The sequence below is a fragment of the Myotis brandtii genome, unplaced genomic scaffold (assembly GCF_000412655.1).
Source record: "Myotis brandtii unplaced genomic scaffold, ASM41265v1 scaffold125, whole genome shotgun sequence".
NCBI classification, from domain to species: Eukaryota; Metazoa; Chordata; class Mammalia; order Chiroptera; family Vespertilionidae; genus Myotis; species Myotis brandtii.
Genome location: NW_005354385.1, coordinates 11,630,512 through 11,644,329, shown reverse-complemented (window position 1 = coordinate 11,644,329; position 13,818 = coordinate 11,630,512). Strand labels below are relative to the sequence as shown.

Below are 13,818 nucleotides of genomic sequence, written 5' to 3'. Positions count from 1 at the left end.
CAGGAGACAGGCAATAATTAGACGATAAATTATTCAGTTTGGATATCACAAGTTAAGAGAACATATGAGTCATCCAAGTAGAAATGCCTAAAAGACTGCTTGAGATGAGGGTGAATCAGAGAGAGACTTGAGGGCCATTAACATGTGGGTGGTAGTTGAAGTCATGGGAGCCCTGAGGTCCCCCAAAGAGGCTGAGCAGACTAAAGAAAACCACCAAGGATGAAAGCCCAGGCAAGGGGAATATGTAAAGGCAGACACAGCAGGACCTAGCAAGAAATGAAAGGAAAAAAAAAGCAGTTAAGAATGGTGCACAGGAACCCAGAGGAGAAAGTTGCAAATGAGGAGTGCTGCAGGAAAGGCATGTTAAGAGTCCTATCAGAGGCCAACTGTGACCTTCACAAGAGCAGTTTCCATGATGTTTCGGCCATAGAAACCAGATTATAGGTCTTCTGTAAGGTGCCTCCTCAATGGCAAAATTCTGTGATTTCAAAATAGAAACTCCCCATTTCCCATTAAACCCATCATATTATTAAAACCTCACCCAAGAATGGGTTGTAAGATTTTCTTTCATAGAAAGGGACCTAGTTAAAAACCACAAAAACCATTTAAAGTTATCTTTCCTAGTAAGCTCCTACCTACTTAAAGTTGGTCCCAGGGAAGGAGAAAAGAAAAATTAGGTAATTCTCTGCCACCCAAAAAACTGGAGAAGGAAAAAAAAAAAGTATAACTTACTAAATAAATGTCCTGGCCAAAAAAATCTCTAAGAGCAATATACTTAAATTGCTATTTCAATGTTACTTTCAGAACTGTGTTACCACAGGTCAAAAGACTTTGGCTTCAATATGCAAATCTATGCATACTTTGGTAAAATTCCATGCGAGCAGATTCCCACCTGGATTTCTAAATAAACCTAAGCTCTTGTTAAATATAGTAAATTGTTCTTCAATGTCCTTGTATACTTACAACCGTAGAAAGTGTTGTCACAGGCAATTTTAAATTAAAGTTATAAAATGGTTCTGCGATGCAAATTATGGCACAACAAGGGAATGTTTGGGTTGGCAGTATAAACTGGTAAAACTAGTTAGGAGAGTTCAAAAATAATTCCCCCCCAAACATCTGCTCAGGCTAAGAAAGAGGTTTTTGTTTTTAAGTCTATTCCACATACAAATATTTTTCAAGTAGTTACACACATCGTCTTTTGAGGAGCTTTAAAAAGAAACAAACCTACCCAGCAAGGACTCCCTCTCCACGCCTGAAACTCCAACTTGGCACACCTGGGCGCGTCTCAGTATCCCCAGTTCTAAAGCTTCAGGGGAGATTCTGGTATGTACGCCCTTGCCAGGCTCCTGTGGAGAAGCTTTGCCTTTGGAAGGACCATCCCCAAAGTTTTGGGGAGCAATGTGGCTGCTCTGTTCTTCATGGATGAACAGGGCATGGCAGGAGGGGTGAGTGCAGAATAGGAAATCCTGCTAGCAAGCCACACCAGACACATGGCAGAGTGCACCTGCGTATCACATGGGCGTCTCAAGAATTCAGAGGTTTGGAAGCAGCTTTAACCTTGACCCCCACCTCCTGTGGAGGAGCATTTCCAACACCCACAGAGAAAGGACCGGTGAGGTTTTCAGTGCCGCGCCCCCCGCATCAACCATTCTGTCCTCGGATTCCTACCCCACTGCCTGGACTGCAAGCAGCTGCGCATACAGGAGGACGGTCCTCCAAGCTGTGCTCACTTAAGATGGGGCTGGAGACTGCTCTCAGCCAATTCTCTCTCTGCTTAGGCCGAGTGGTTCTCAACCTTGGCTGCACATTAGAATCACCTGGGAATCTTTTTAAAATCCTGATTTCTGGGCCTCATTCTCCAGAAATTCTGTTTCTTTGTTACTAATGTTGTGGCCCCACCCCATAACAAGAAACAGAATTTCCGGAGGATAAGGCCCAGGAATCAGGATTTTAAAAAGATTCCCAGGTGATTCCAATGTGCAGCCAAGGTTGAGAACCACTGGTTTAGGGGAAGGAGGAAATATTTGAGCCCCACTACATGCTACACATTGGAGACAGGGAATGCAAATAAAAGATGAATACAACAAAAATGACCCCACCGGGAACCTCCAGTCTGACCAGATCCCTTGAAGTAGGCACTTCTGTTTCGCAACATACAGGTAGGGCTGCAGTACAGGAAAAACCACAGGCCAGAAGGCCAGCAACTGCCCTGACGTTCCTAATGCCACACAAACAGAAATCCTCCCTGAAACCTGGGGGGAGGGGACCACACAGCTCGGAATGAGTTACAGGACGGCCTGCAAAACAGGCGGGAGGCAGAGCCTGTGCCCGTTGTAACTGGTGTGACCCTGAAAAGCCAACGGGGAAGCGCAGGGAGGTAAGGTGGGTTGTCAATGTCCCCTTGTTTGCGTCCAAGTAGCCAAAGAAGGGCTCGTAATTAAACTTCACAGAGTTCCTCATGGGGAAGGGGGAACGGGAGAACGATAATGATAAAAAACGTACAGCCAGTCTGACGGTACAGTGGGGCTTTGATTTACGAGTTTAATTCGTTCCAAGACCGAGCTCGTTAAGGAGCTCGTTAACTCAAATTACTCTATCAACTCAATGCAAAAAATCCGCCAAGAGACAGCTGGTATCTCAAAAAACTCATTAGTCGGGACACTCGTAAGTCAAGGCCCCATTGTATTAAAAATCTGAACAGCGTTGATCAGTTGTGCTTCTATGCATGCCAACTGTAAGCCAAAGATAGTAAATCATTCACTCAACACATATTAAATGTTTTCAGTGGGAAAGTACTGTGCTAGACACTATACAGAGACCAAAAAGCCCTGAAGTGGGCACAGCTAAGTACAACTAGAAAGGTCTTAAAAGAATGAACTGAAGCATCCATATTATCAAGAGGACTTTAACATAGTAACTCAGACAGTGTTTAAATTATCCTTCAATTCGTATGAATAAAAACCAGGTTTACCTTCAAAGCCCTCAAAGTTTTCAGAAAATAGCGTACCTGGGAAAGGCTGGTCTGTCGGTACAGGCCCCTCACCTCGCCTCACCCCAGGCTCCGCTGGCTCGCAACAGAGAGGCGCTGTCTCCTTGGGGCACCGGCCAAGTTGCTCCGGACAAGCCGGCCACAGAGAGCTGGGAAACTGGGAAACAGAAAGCCTGTCAGCACACTCACACTGAGGCACAGGGTGTGTTGTGCAACACCAGCTACAACCTCCTGACAGTCCCCACGAAGCCGCGGTGGAGAGGAGAGACAGCAGCTTATCCACGGACTGCTCACCAAGGGAAGAGCAGGGTGATGGGCCGGCAAACCCGAGAAAACTCCTGAAACCTTCTGTTCAAGGTGGCCTGGGGCCTTCACTGAAAGCCCCTGGCCTGGAGCAAGGCACCGAAGGGTCCTACTCACCTCCGCCACCATCTCAGGTTTTTCTCCTTAAGGGGTGCGGGTGGGTTCACAGCCCAGCACACAATGAGATGTTTCAGGTTTAAGATAAGGAGCCAAGAACCCCTCTGACACTCGGGTTTCTGAGGTTCTCCAGAATGCCTCCTTCCCATTCCTCCTGCCTCCCTCCTCACAGGTCCCAGCTCTCTACACTCACCACTTCCGAACACCGCCTCCCACCCCCCAATTTCACGCTTTAGCTCTCCCCGTCCCCTCATCCTGAACACCTCCCTCCCACCCTGGAAATAACCCTCCCCCACACTCAGCTCAGATGTCACCAGTCCTTCCCCTGCACTCAGAGCACCTGGCTGGGGCCTGTGTTCCAGCGTTTGCTTCCTTCCGCCTTGACCTCCCCTCCCACCCATTTCTCAAGCGCTGGTCTCACCTGCCGTCCCCTACACCTTCCTCCTGCTCTGATCCCAGGTAGAGGCGGATGCCCCATCCTGTGTGTTGACTAAAGAATTCCAACCAGAGGTTTCCCATGACTGACTCAGTCTTTCCCTGGGAAACATACTGCCACACCAACCCTGGGAAAAGTCCCTTTGCAAGGGAGCTGTCCATGCTCAGACACATGGACAACCCAGCCCTCACCCAAGTCCGCGGCTGGGCTCCGTTGCCAAAAAGGACAAAAACGTGGGCGGTCAGGTTTGGGCCAACCAAACCCCCTTAGCAGGGCACCTGAGCACTAATAGGTTTCTGGCATGCAGGCTGGCTGAGGCCTTTCCTCCCTTTTAAGTCTGTTTAATGAGGAGCTCCCGATGCCACGCCCCCTTACCCACCGGGGTTTCAAAGATGAGAAGGAACTTGGGGCACTTTGCTCTGGGAGGAGAGCAGGTGATGGTGGGATGGTTCCGTCTCCCCCCCAGTTCAGAGTCAGCGGAGCTCTCATTCAAGCAGGATGCAGAGGAGACCCAGCCACGAACCAGGTGGTCCCCCGAGTCCAGGTGTGAAGTTTCGTCCGAGAGGCCTCATCTCCTCATGCTGCCCAGGCTTCCACACACCCGGGCTCCTTCCTCGCCAGCTCGCTGACCTCACGGGCAGCGTGGAAGCTTTCACTGCAGGACAGCACCACCTGCTGAATAGCAGCTCAGATATCCCAGGCGTCCTCCTGTGCTGATAAAAAGGATCACCTGCCGCTGTGCTGAGGGCCCTGGCAGCCAGGGAGGGAAGCATCCGTCTCCCAGCTGCCGCCAGCACTCAGCCAAGCTCCTTCCACAAAGCACACCTCAGCAGAGAAGGCGGGCTCCTCATTTGTTCCAGCACAAGAGGCAGACTAGGAAAGGTTGTCCATCGCAGCCGCAACATGCCCTCTGCCTGACAGACCCTCTGCCCAGAGGACTCACAGATGAGTGACACAGGTCATGTTCACACATCCTTTCTCTCTGGCCCCTTCTCCACCTACAGCAGCGCATGTAGGGCAGGGGATGCGTGCTTTCTGATTTTAAGACCGCAAAGGCACCACTGTAAATTACGGGCTTGCAGAGGTCCCAAGGCGAGGCGGCTTCCTGCAAGGACGGTCCCTGCAGCCTGTTTTTGTGGGGATGAGATCACAGAGCTTACATTCTGTGTTTGGTCCTACATGGGTTTGAAGGGCTGTATTCGGTAATTACAGAAAGGAGAAAGGGAGGTCAACAGGACCGGAGGAACTCTGGGTGGTGTTTGAGAAGTTACTTATAACTACGGTTACATCACTCACTGACCGGACGAGGGGAGAAACTGTAACTTGCGTTTTCCTTTTTTTGTCCTTCAGAATCTATTTTAAATTAGCAAAAAGATGGAACTTTTTACTCGTTTGGTTTTGACATTTCTCTGTTCAAGGCCTTTTCAGTACACAATCCAAAGCGTGGGCCCAAGAAAGTTTTGACAAAGAAGCATTAGGCCACAAAACAGTCCCAGGTAAAACGCAAAAGATGACAAAATACACTTGCTGAAGGAATTTTTATAGAACTGAACACAATAGTTTAGAGACTAACTGAATGAAGACCTTCGAGGGCTTTTTGTTTTCAGATCTAATTTCCAATTGGCTCAAGAAGAAAAAAAAACCAACCTTAAAATGTTTTTGAGAAGAATTATTAGGGTTTACCCCCTGGTCATCCCTCTCTTTCAAGGATGAACAGAGAGACTTCAAAGTTGTTTATCCAATAGAAGTAAAATTTTTTCTCTCTCAAGTATCCTCCTAAAAATGTAACACTGAGCCTCCTCAGACCACAAAACAAAGACTAGGCATTCATGGTCCGCAGCATGTGACCGATTCCCTGTGACCGTCTGTCCTCCGGTGGACAGGGCTCCTCAGCACTGATGCTGCTGCGCCAGAAAGCGAGGCCTGGAGAGGTTAGACGGCGTGCAGGAGGCACTCCGCCACAACCTGCTGCATCTCCAAGTTTGTCAGGGGGCTCTCATCACCCTCAACAGTGCAGACAGGGTGGAAAACAATACCCCAGAAATCCTAGAGCAAATAAAAGAACACTCTCGTTTTTGTTTTGTTTCATTGGAATGCTGGTGCTTGTATACAGGAAGCAGGCTCCAATAAAGAAGGAAGGTAGCGCGAAGGAGAACTCTGTGGGGATCTGGCTCACACTTGAGGCATGAGTGGCCAAAGGCATTATCTAAAAATACCAATGTCTATTTCAAATCTTGAGGCTTTCACTTTCCTTGAGACGGGTGTACTGCTAGTACCCTGTACTGTTACCTCTGTCAACTACCTGAGGTGTTTCTTCGGTCCTCGCCACCCATCAGAATCTCCTGGGGAGCTTTAAGAATTCTGATGCCCAGAAGAGATGAAACAGAATCTCTGGGCATGGGGCCCAGGTGCTGGTACTTTTTAAGGCTGACCCGCTGATTCTGATGCATAGCCCCTGACCTATTCCTCGGGGGTTTCCTTTTTCTCTTGGGAGGATGGGAGAAACACAAATGGATTGAGAGAAGAGCTGGAAGAAACTGAAGAAACAACCTGCCGGTGAGATCTCTGGGGGCAAAGTGAGGCCTGGAGGTGTACCCCACCCCCCACGCTGCTGAGGAAAAAGACAGGAGTGGGGACAGACTGGCTTGTTCGCTACCTAAGTAAGCGCTGGCTGGCCCCTATCATGGAGTTGGCAAGAGGTATCAAAACTCATCTGTAAAGAACATTCCTTTGTCGAGTGTTTACTACGTGAGAAGTGATGTAACATGATGGCTTTCACATGCGAAGAAACTAAGCTATTTACCACTATGATTTCTCTTGGTTCGTCTAATAACAGCACTAGCAGCTTCTGTGTGTTCTTTCACTGGCAATCCGTATTTTCTTGTTCACCAAATGTGACAAAGCACGCACTCATTATAGGATTTCTGTCTGGTGTTACAATGCCCAATGCACAGAGCGTTCCTAGGTATAAAACCGCTGGCTCATAGGAGGGCTGAACCGGAACCTGATTTCTATTAGCATCATGATGTTCTCCAATGTGAGAGTGACCAGGTAAGAAAGAGAGCCTGCGTCCCTGGGTGAAGGGTGAGGACTGCCTGCAGGAACACTATCTCCAGCTGAGGAGCTACATTCGCTCTCGCTTCCATGTTCTGTAATTCTTAGTTACCTGCTCTCTATTTGCTCTGTAATACAGTGACAAAAACCAGGCTGTCCACCTTGGATGCCTCCTTCCAATTTCTGTCTCTCCTGGGGGACTTAATCAGCTTTCCCTTACTCATCCTTTGCCACCTGTACCAGAAAGACCTGGACTATTCCTGGGCACCACCCCAAACTAAAGAAAAGCTCAAGAGTCTGCATTTTAACCAAGCGCACAGACACAATACACAGTCTGGGACCCTCATCCATTCTGCCTTTGAAATGGACTTACCAGATGTCCTGCTAAATCTCTCCATCGCCGCTGCCACTTCTTAACTGGGGTTTCATCAACTCACCGTCCTCCTTGGCCTCCCAATGTATCTGGTCTCTCCCATGGATACTGGACTGCATGGCCACCTACCACTTGGAGCCCCACACTGCTGGCTCCACTCCTCCTTGGCCTCCCAATGTATCTGGTCTCTCCCATGTATACTGGACTGCACGGCGACCTACTCAAATACCACTTGGAGCCCCACACTGCTGGCTCCATGTTCCTGACTCAAGTCACTTTCTCTGAACTCAAGCCCAACGCAGAAAGTCTCTACCACTTTCAACTGAGGGTTTCAGGTCTATTAGTTCTCTCTCCCAACAGAACATGAAGCTTCATGAAGGCAGGATCGCCATCATCATCCCCCCCGCCCCACCCCGTATCTTCCACAGGGCTCAGGTACATCTTAGGTTTCAAGAACAGTGGTTGACAGATCATTGAAGCCCCTGCCTCAGTCACAGCTTTTTCTTTCATTCACCTTCTTCTCACTTTCCCTGAGAAAACTTTCATCCTCTCCTTTCTATTCCAAAGGCAAGGGTGGGAGAGAAGATCTGCCTATCAGTGGAGGAAAGAGAGGAGAAAGCAGTCATAAGCTAGCAACCTCAACTATCCAGAAAACAGCTGGGAACCAAGATTTAGTCTTTCCAGCTGCCAAAATCTGCGACAGAATGCATGCACCATTCAGAAGAGAACTTCCCAATCTCTTGCAAGCTTCATCCAATAGCTCTTTCCCAGACTCTCCCCAGAGCTATTTCACTCCGCCTTTAGATACAATTCTAGCAGGAGGGAAATATTTGGTTTCCCAGGTCACCGTAAATTAAGAGGGTGGAGAGCAAGTGCTAGATCAAGACACAATGACAGCCCTGAGAAGCTATGACTGACGGGAGGCAATTTATAAATCCAAAACCATAGATTACAGGCTGTTAGAGTTGAAATAGCCTTTCAATCCCCAAAAGTGTCCAGGGACACCAAAAACAAAGCATTTCGAAACAGTACAATTAGTGGCTCTGAGATTACCCCAGGCACGAAGAAAGGTTATTTTACTTTTACTGGGTCCCCAGCCACTATATCCATGGGGAGAATATGCCCACAAGGCCAACCTCAGTCCCTAAGACCCAAGTGTTCTATAAAAAGGGGGGGGGGGGCACTACAATGCACTATCTCCATGTGGTCTCGAGTAGCCCTGAACACAGGGACAGACTTTCAAGAGGAGGCACGGAACCCTCAACCCTGCCATTTTGATCTGGAACCTACCATCTAGCTACTCCCAACCTCACACACTCCTCACTTCTCACCCACCCTTTCTTGTGGGATTTGTGAGTAAAACTCCTCACCAGATTAGAAACTTCCTTGAGCAGAGGGACTGCAGCTTTGTATGGACACCACGCCCCCATCGCCGCACCTCACAACTGATGGGCTTGTCCCTGGCCCAGTTCAATCTGTCCAGAACCCCTAAGGCCAGATGATCCTAGGGAGGGAGGCATTTAAATGAGTGTGTTTTAAAAACAGTCTGAGCATTTCTGTAATCTCCAAAGGTATTGGTTTTCCTGCTTTCTTATGGAGTCAAAAAAAAAAAAGGTTTAAACAAACACCAAGTGTTGGTTAGAATGTGGAGAATCCTCATTGTGCACTGTTGGTGGGAATGCAGATTGGAAAGGCACTGTGGAAAGCAGCATAGAATTACCTCAAAACATTAAAAATGGAACTGCCTTATGACCCAGCAATTCCACTTCTGAGAATATATCCAAAGAAACCCGAAACACTGATTCAAAAGAATATACGCATCCCTGTGTTCTTGCAGCGTTATTTACAATAGCCAAGATATGGAAGCAGCAAGTGCCCATCAGTAGATGAGTGGATAAAAAAGGTGGGGTATGTTTACACAAGGGAATACAACTTGGCCGCAAAAAAAAGGGAGGGGGACTCTCACCCTTTGCAACAATGCTAAATGAAATAAGCCAGTCAGAGAAAGGTATATGTATAATTTCACTTATATGTGGGATCTAATGAACAAAATAAGCTAACAAACAAAACAGAAACAGACTCATAGATACAAAGACTGACAGCTGTCAGAGGGGAGAGGATAAGGGGGCTGTGTGAAAAAAACCTTAGACAGACAACAGTATGGTGATTACCAGAGGGGGGTGGAGGGAGTAAGTGGAGAGTAAAGGGGGATAAATGGTGATGGAAGGAGACTTGACTTGGGGTGGTGAATACACAATACAATGTGCGGATGATGTATTATAGAACTATACCCCTAAAAACTCTATCACTTTATTAACCAACTAGAGGCCTGGTGCACGACATTCGTGCACTGGGGGGGCAGGGGGTGTCCCTCAGCCCAGCCTGTGCCCTTTTGCAGTTAGGGAGCCCTCAGGGGGCATCCTTAGCACTGCCGCGGAGGTGGGCCACTGTGCTTGTCAGCCATCAGGCCAGCTTGTGGCTGAGCGGCGCTCCCCCTGTGGGAGTGCACTGACCACCAGGGGGCAGCTCCTGCATTGAGCGTCTTCCCCCTGGTGGTTAGTGCACATCATAGCAACCGGTTGTTCCACTGTTTGGTCGATTTGCATATTACCCTTTTATTATATAGGATGTCACCCCAATAAACTCAAAAATTATTTTTAAATAGGTTTCAGCCCAGGCCCAGTAGCTCAGATGGTTAGAGCATCATCCTGACACACCAAGGTTGCAGAGGTTCGATCCCCGGGCAGGGCACATACAAGAATCATTAACGAATGCATAAATAAGTGGAACAACAAATCGATATTTCTTTCTCTCTCTCTCAAAATATATCAATAAAATTTAAAAATGAGAGGCCCACTTCTAAAAAAACGGTTTAAATGTTAGATACTGTGATTAATAGGGCAAGCTTCTGTTTATCTTAAAATCTAATCTCTATGGGTTATAGAACCAAAGAATAAATTCTGTGTGTGCCTATCTGCATCTCAAAGTTTAGGATGAGTTTTTCCTTGATCTAAAGCAACCTAACCTCAAATAACTTCAATCCTTCAGAAATGATATTGGGTAACTTCATATTTATGTCTTGATAAGTAATAGCATGCAAAAGTTTTGATTTGCTTTGGGTTTAGTAAAGACCGTACTTTAATGAATTTAATTCGTGGTTCTATAATATGAGGTTATGATTTATACTTGGATTTTTAAAATCTAAACTGAACTAAAAACGAAATCTATTTCCTGATTCCCAAAGGAAATTCTGTCTTGTTTTAAGCTCATTGGTGACTATGCCACTTACACTCCAAGATCCAGTCATTTACAAACAGGTGCAGTGACCCACTCGGGCACTGGAAAGCTCTCTACAGTTAGTTCAGGACTGACTGGCCTGCTGTGTTCTGCTTCTGCAGCCCTTCCTCTCCTACAGCTGAAGCCTCTTGACCCTTGCCCCCACCTTCCCCTCACTGGCTCGAGCCAGCGAGAAATTCTAGAAGAGAGACTTAACAACTCAGGCCAACTTGCTCTGGATGCTTAACAGGCCCTGACCTTCTGTCTAATAACTTGATTTCTTTCTCCTGCATTCCACAGGCTAACTCACCCTCTTACTCAGTTATGATAACTGTGCCTGAGTCCCTCTCTTGATAACCTGCAAGTCCCTGTGGGCTGAGGTGCTGCCTTCTCTTGGCAATCCTGCAGGGGACTGGAGGTCTACCCTGCACCCATATGGCCACCAAAGGTCAGGGCACATGGGTGCCTATGCCAGACCACTCCGATGCCCTGGGTCACCCCAGAGCCCCATGTGCCAGTGCACTAGCACTAAACCCCCGCTCTTTCCTCCTGGCACACTGGACTTCCTCCCAGCCGCAAATACCAGGTCTGCTGCCCCTACCACATGTCCCCCACCCCTGGGCAGGGAGTTCCAGGTCCAAATTGGTCCTCACTAGGAAATGACTCAGATCACAAGAAGCCGAGGGTCCCCTGGCCAGAACAAGTAAGTCACAAGATCTGGATCCTACCCTATCGAAAATTTAAACTCCAGCAACAAAACATTGACAAAGCAAGAGAAAATAGGATATATCTTCTCCCTAAGGACAACACCCCCATATTGACAGGGTACGCTGAAGCCATGGCACCCTCATTCACAGGCTCTAAGGTAAAACCTGAGGACTATCAGAGAAATGACTACAACTGTGTCTTCCCTGGGTGAAGGGGAATCACAAGGATTCTTATAAACCACTTCCAAGCTAACACCTATGACTCCTGAAACTACAGATATGAAAATAACCATATAGATACTCCTCTCCAAGGAAATCAAGTCATCTTCTAAAGCCCTGTTAACAAAGCTAGATTTATATGTACATTTTTATCAAGATCCTTAAAAATCAGACATTAAAAACTAGCTGGCGACACTGTCTGCCACTTCAAAATAACATGCAAAGCAGAAACCTTCATTTTCTGGTCAAAGCACATTTTTGTAGTACCCATCATTTTCTACAGAATTCTAGCCTTTTCTACTTTCTACCACTATTTTACAGAAAGACTTTCCCCCCTTGGCTTTGTATCTTTGCTTTTTGATCTGAACAATCCTGAAAAACCCAACCTTGCAATCTTTTTCAGTCCTGGGAAGGAATAACACCAGTCATTTAAAAACCAAAAGCAGTGTCAACACTTCCTCAATGACACAGCTGCTCTGAGTGACCAGTGAATAAAAGTTTGTTTTTCTTTCCTTGGAAAATGAGGACATCTCTTTAAAATAATTCTCAAAGTTACTGAACATGGTCAACGACAGTAAGGCCTTCGTGAAGAAGGAGGCACTAGCTACCTATGACCAAACACAGCAAATACACATGCACAAGAGGGGCTGCCCTGTGACTCCAGACAGAAGGAGACCCAGTCTGTATGCTGTACGTTAAATGGAACACACGTTGCCTATTACAAACCTAAATAAAGAAAAGAAAAATTAGGCATATGAGTCAGCAATCCCACTTCTGGGTATTTACCCAAAAGAACTGAAATCGGGATCCCAAAGAGATATTAGCACACCCATGCTCACTGCAGCACCATTCATAGTAGCCAAGATGTAGACGCAACCTAAACGTCCATTGGCAGGTGAATGAGTAAAGAATATGTCGTATACAAATACAATGGGATATTATTCCTTTATAAGGAAGGAAACCCTATCCCATGCTACAACACAGATGGATCGTGAAGGTCAAATACTAGATAATCCCAACTCAGATGAGATATCGGAGGCAGTCAAACTCATAGAAGCAGAGAGTAGAAGGGCAGCTGCCAGGGGCTGAGGGGAGGGGGCGAGTGGGAAAGATTGTTCAATGGCTATAACGTGATGCAAAAATGCAAAAGTTCTCGAGATCTGCAAGACAACAGTATGCTTACAGTTAATAATACTGTACTCTTGAAATTTTGTGAAGAGGGCAGATCTCATGGCATGTGTTTCTTTTACCACAATTATTTTTAAAAGGAGGAAACAAGCTCAGGATTTGAGATTACGCTAGTTTCCAAGCTCCCATCCCTTCTATGGCTTCACACTGCCTCCATGCCAAAGGAACACGAGCAATACAGATTAGCATATGATTAAGGGCTAGAGTGCCCGGTGGGAGGAATGGAGGGGGGACAGGAAACCAAAGAAGGATGGAGTGGTTGAGGAAGCTCCAGAAGGGAGGCTGATCCCTGCAGGGTCAAGCTGAGCCTGTGGGGACTGCAACAAGCCTGGCACCTGACTGACTGCAGACACTAGTCAAGAAGGCCTGCGAGGAAAGAGCTTTCAAAGGCCACAGGTAAAACACTGACGGCTAAAAACTGAAGCAAAACCAAAGGAACTGCTCAGAGTCCCCTACGCCACTTATAACTAGTCTTCAGAGGTGAGTGTTTTCCGAACCCCAGAAATGGCCTTGCTATCGGACAAATAAGTAATATAAAAAGTCCTAAGGCACAGCCCTCCCTCAGGGGGAGTCTGACCTAAATGATCAGAAATAAGACCAGAGAAACTATAAACCATTTCTAAAGAAAGGAATAAAAATAATAGAGTGATGCCCCACTTACCTAACATTCCTGAAACATTGGGAATGCTAAATAAGTGAATCTTTTAGGTAATGAAACTGTTCACTTTAAGCAGAACCTGTGTTAATAGGGCAGTGGTTCTCAACCGTCCTAATGCCGCGACCCTTTAATACAGTTCCTCATGTTGTGGTGACCCCCAATTTCATTGTTACAAATTGAACATAATTAAAGCATAGTGATTAATCACAAAAACAATATGTAATTATATATGTTTCCCGATGGTCTTAGGCGACCCCTGTGAAAGGGTCGTTTGACCCCAAAAGGGGTCGCGACCCACAGGTTGAGAACCGCTGTAATAGGGGATACCTGCATAATGACTGATATCGGATGGGTATTAGAAAATTATCCTCATTTTATTGTGTGACAATGGCATGGAGGGGGTGGGCATCTTCCCTTATCAATTAGAGATGCAAACCAAACTCTATAGTAGTGAAAAAACAACGCAGGGCCAGTAAAACAATATTGTCAAACTTAGTA

At 46.7% G+C, this 13,818-nt stretch overlaps 1 protein-coding gene across 1 annotated transcript in view; it reads right to left on the bottom strand.

Moving 5' to 3' along the window:
• Positions 1 to 3,093, bottom strand: part of TANC1 (tetratricopeptide repeat, ankyrin repeat and coiled-coil containing 1) — a 178,715-nt gene extending 175,622 nt beyond the window's left edge. The window contains exon 1 of the mRNA XM_005859402.2: positions 3,008 to 3,093. The gene's annotated coding sequence lies outside the window, so the exon portion shown is untranslated. The remainder of the gene's footprint in view (positions 1 to 3,007) is intronic.
• Between the last annotated feature and the right edge of the window lie 10,725 nt (positions 3,094 to 13,818).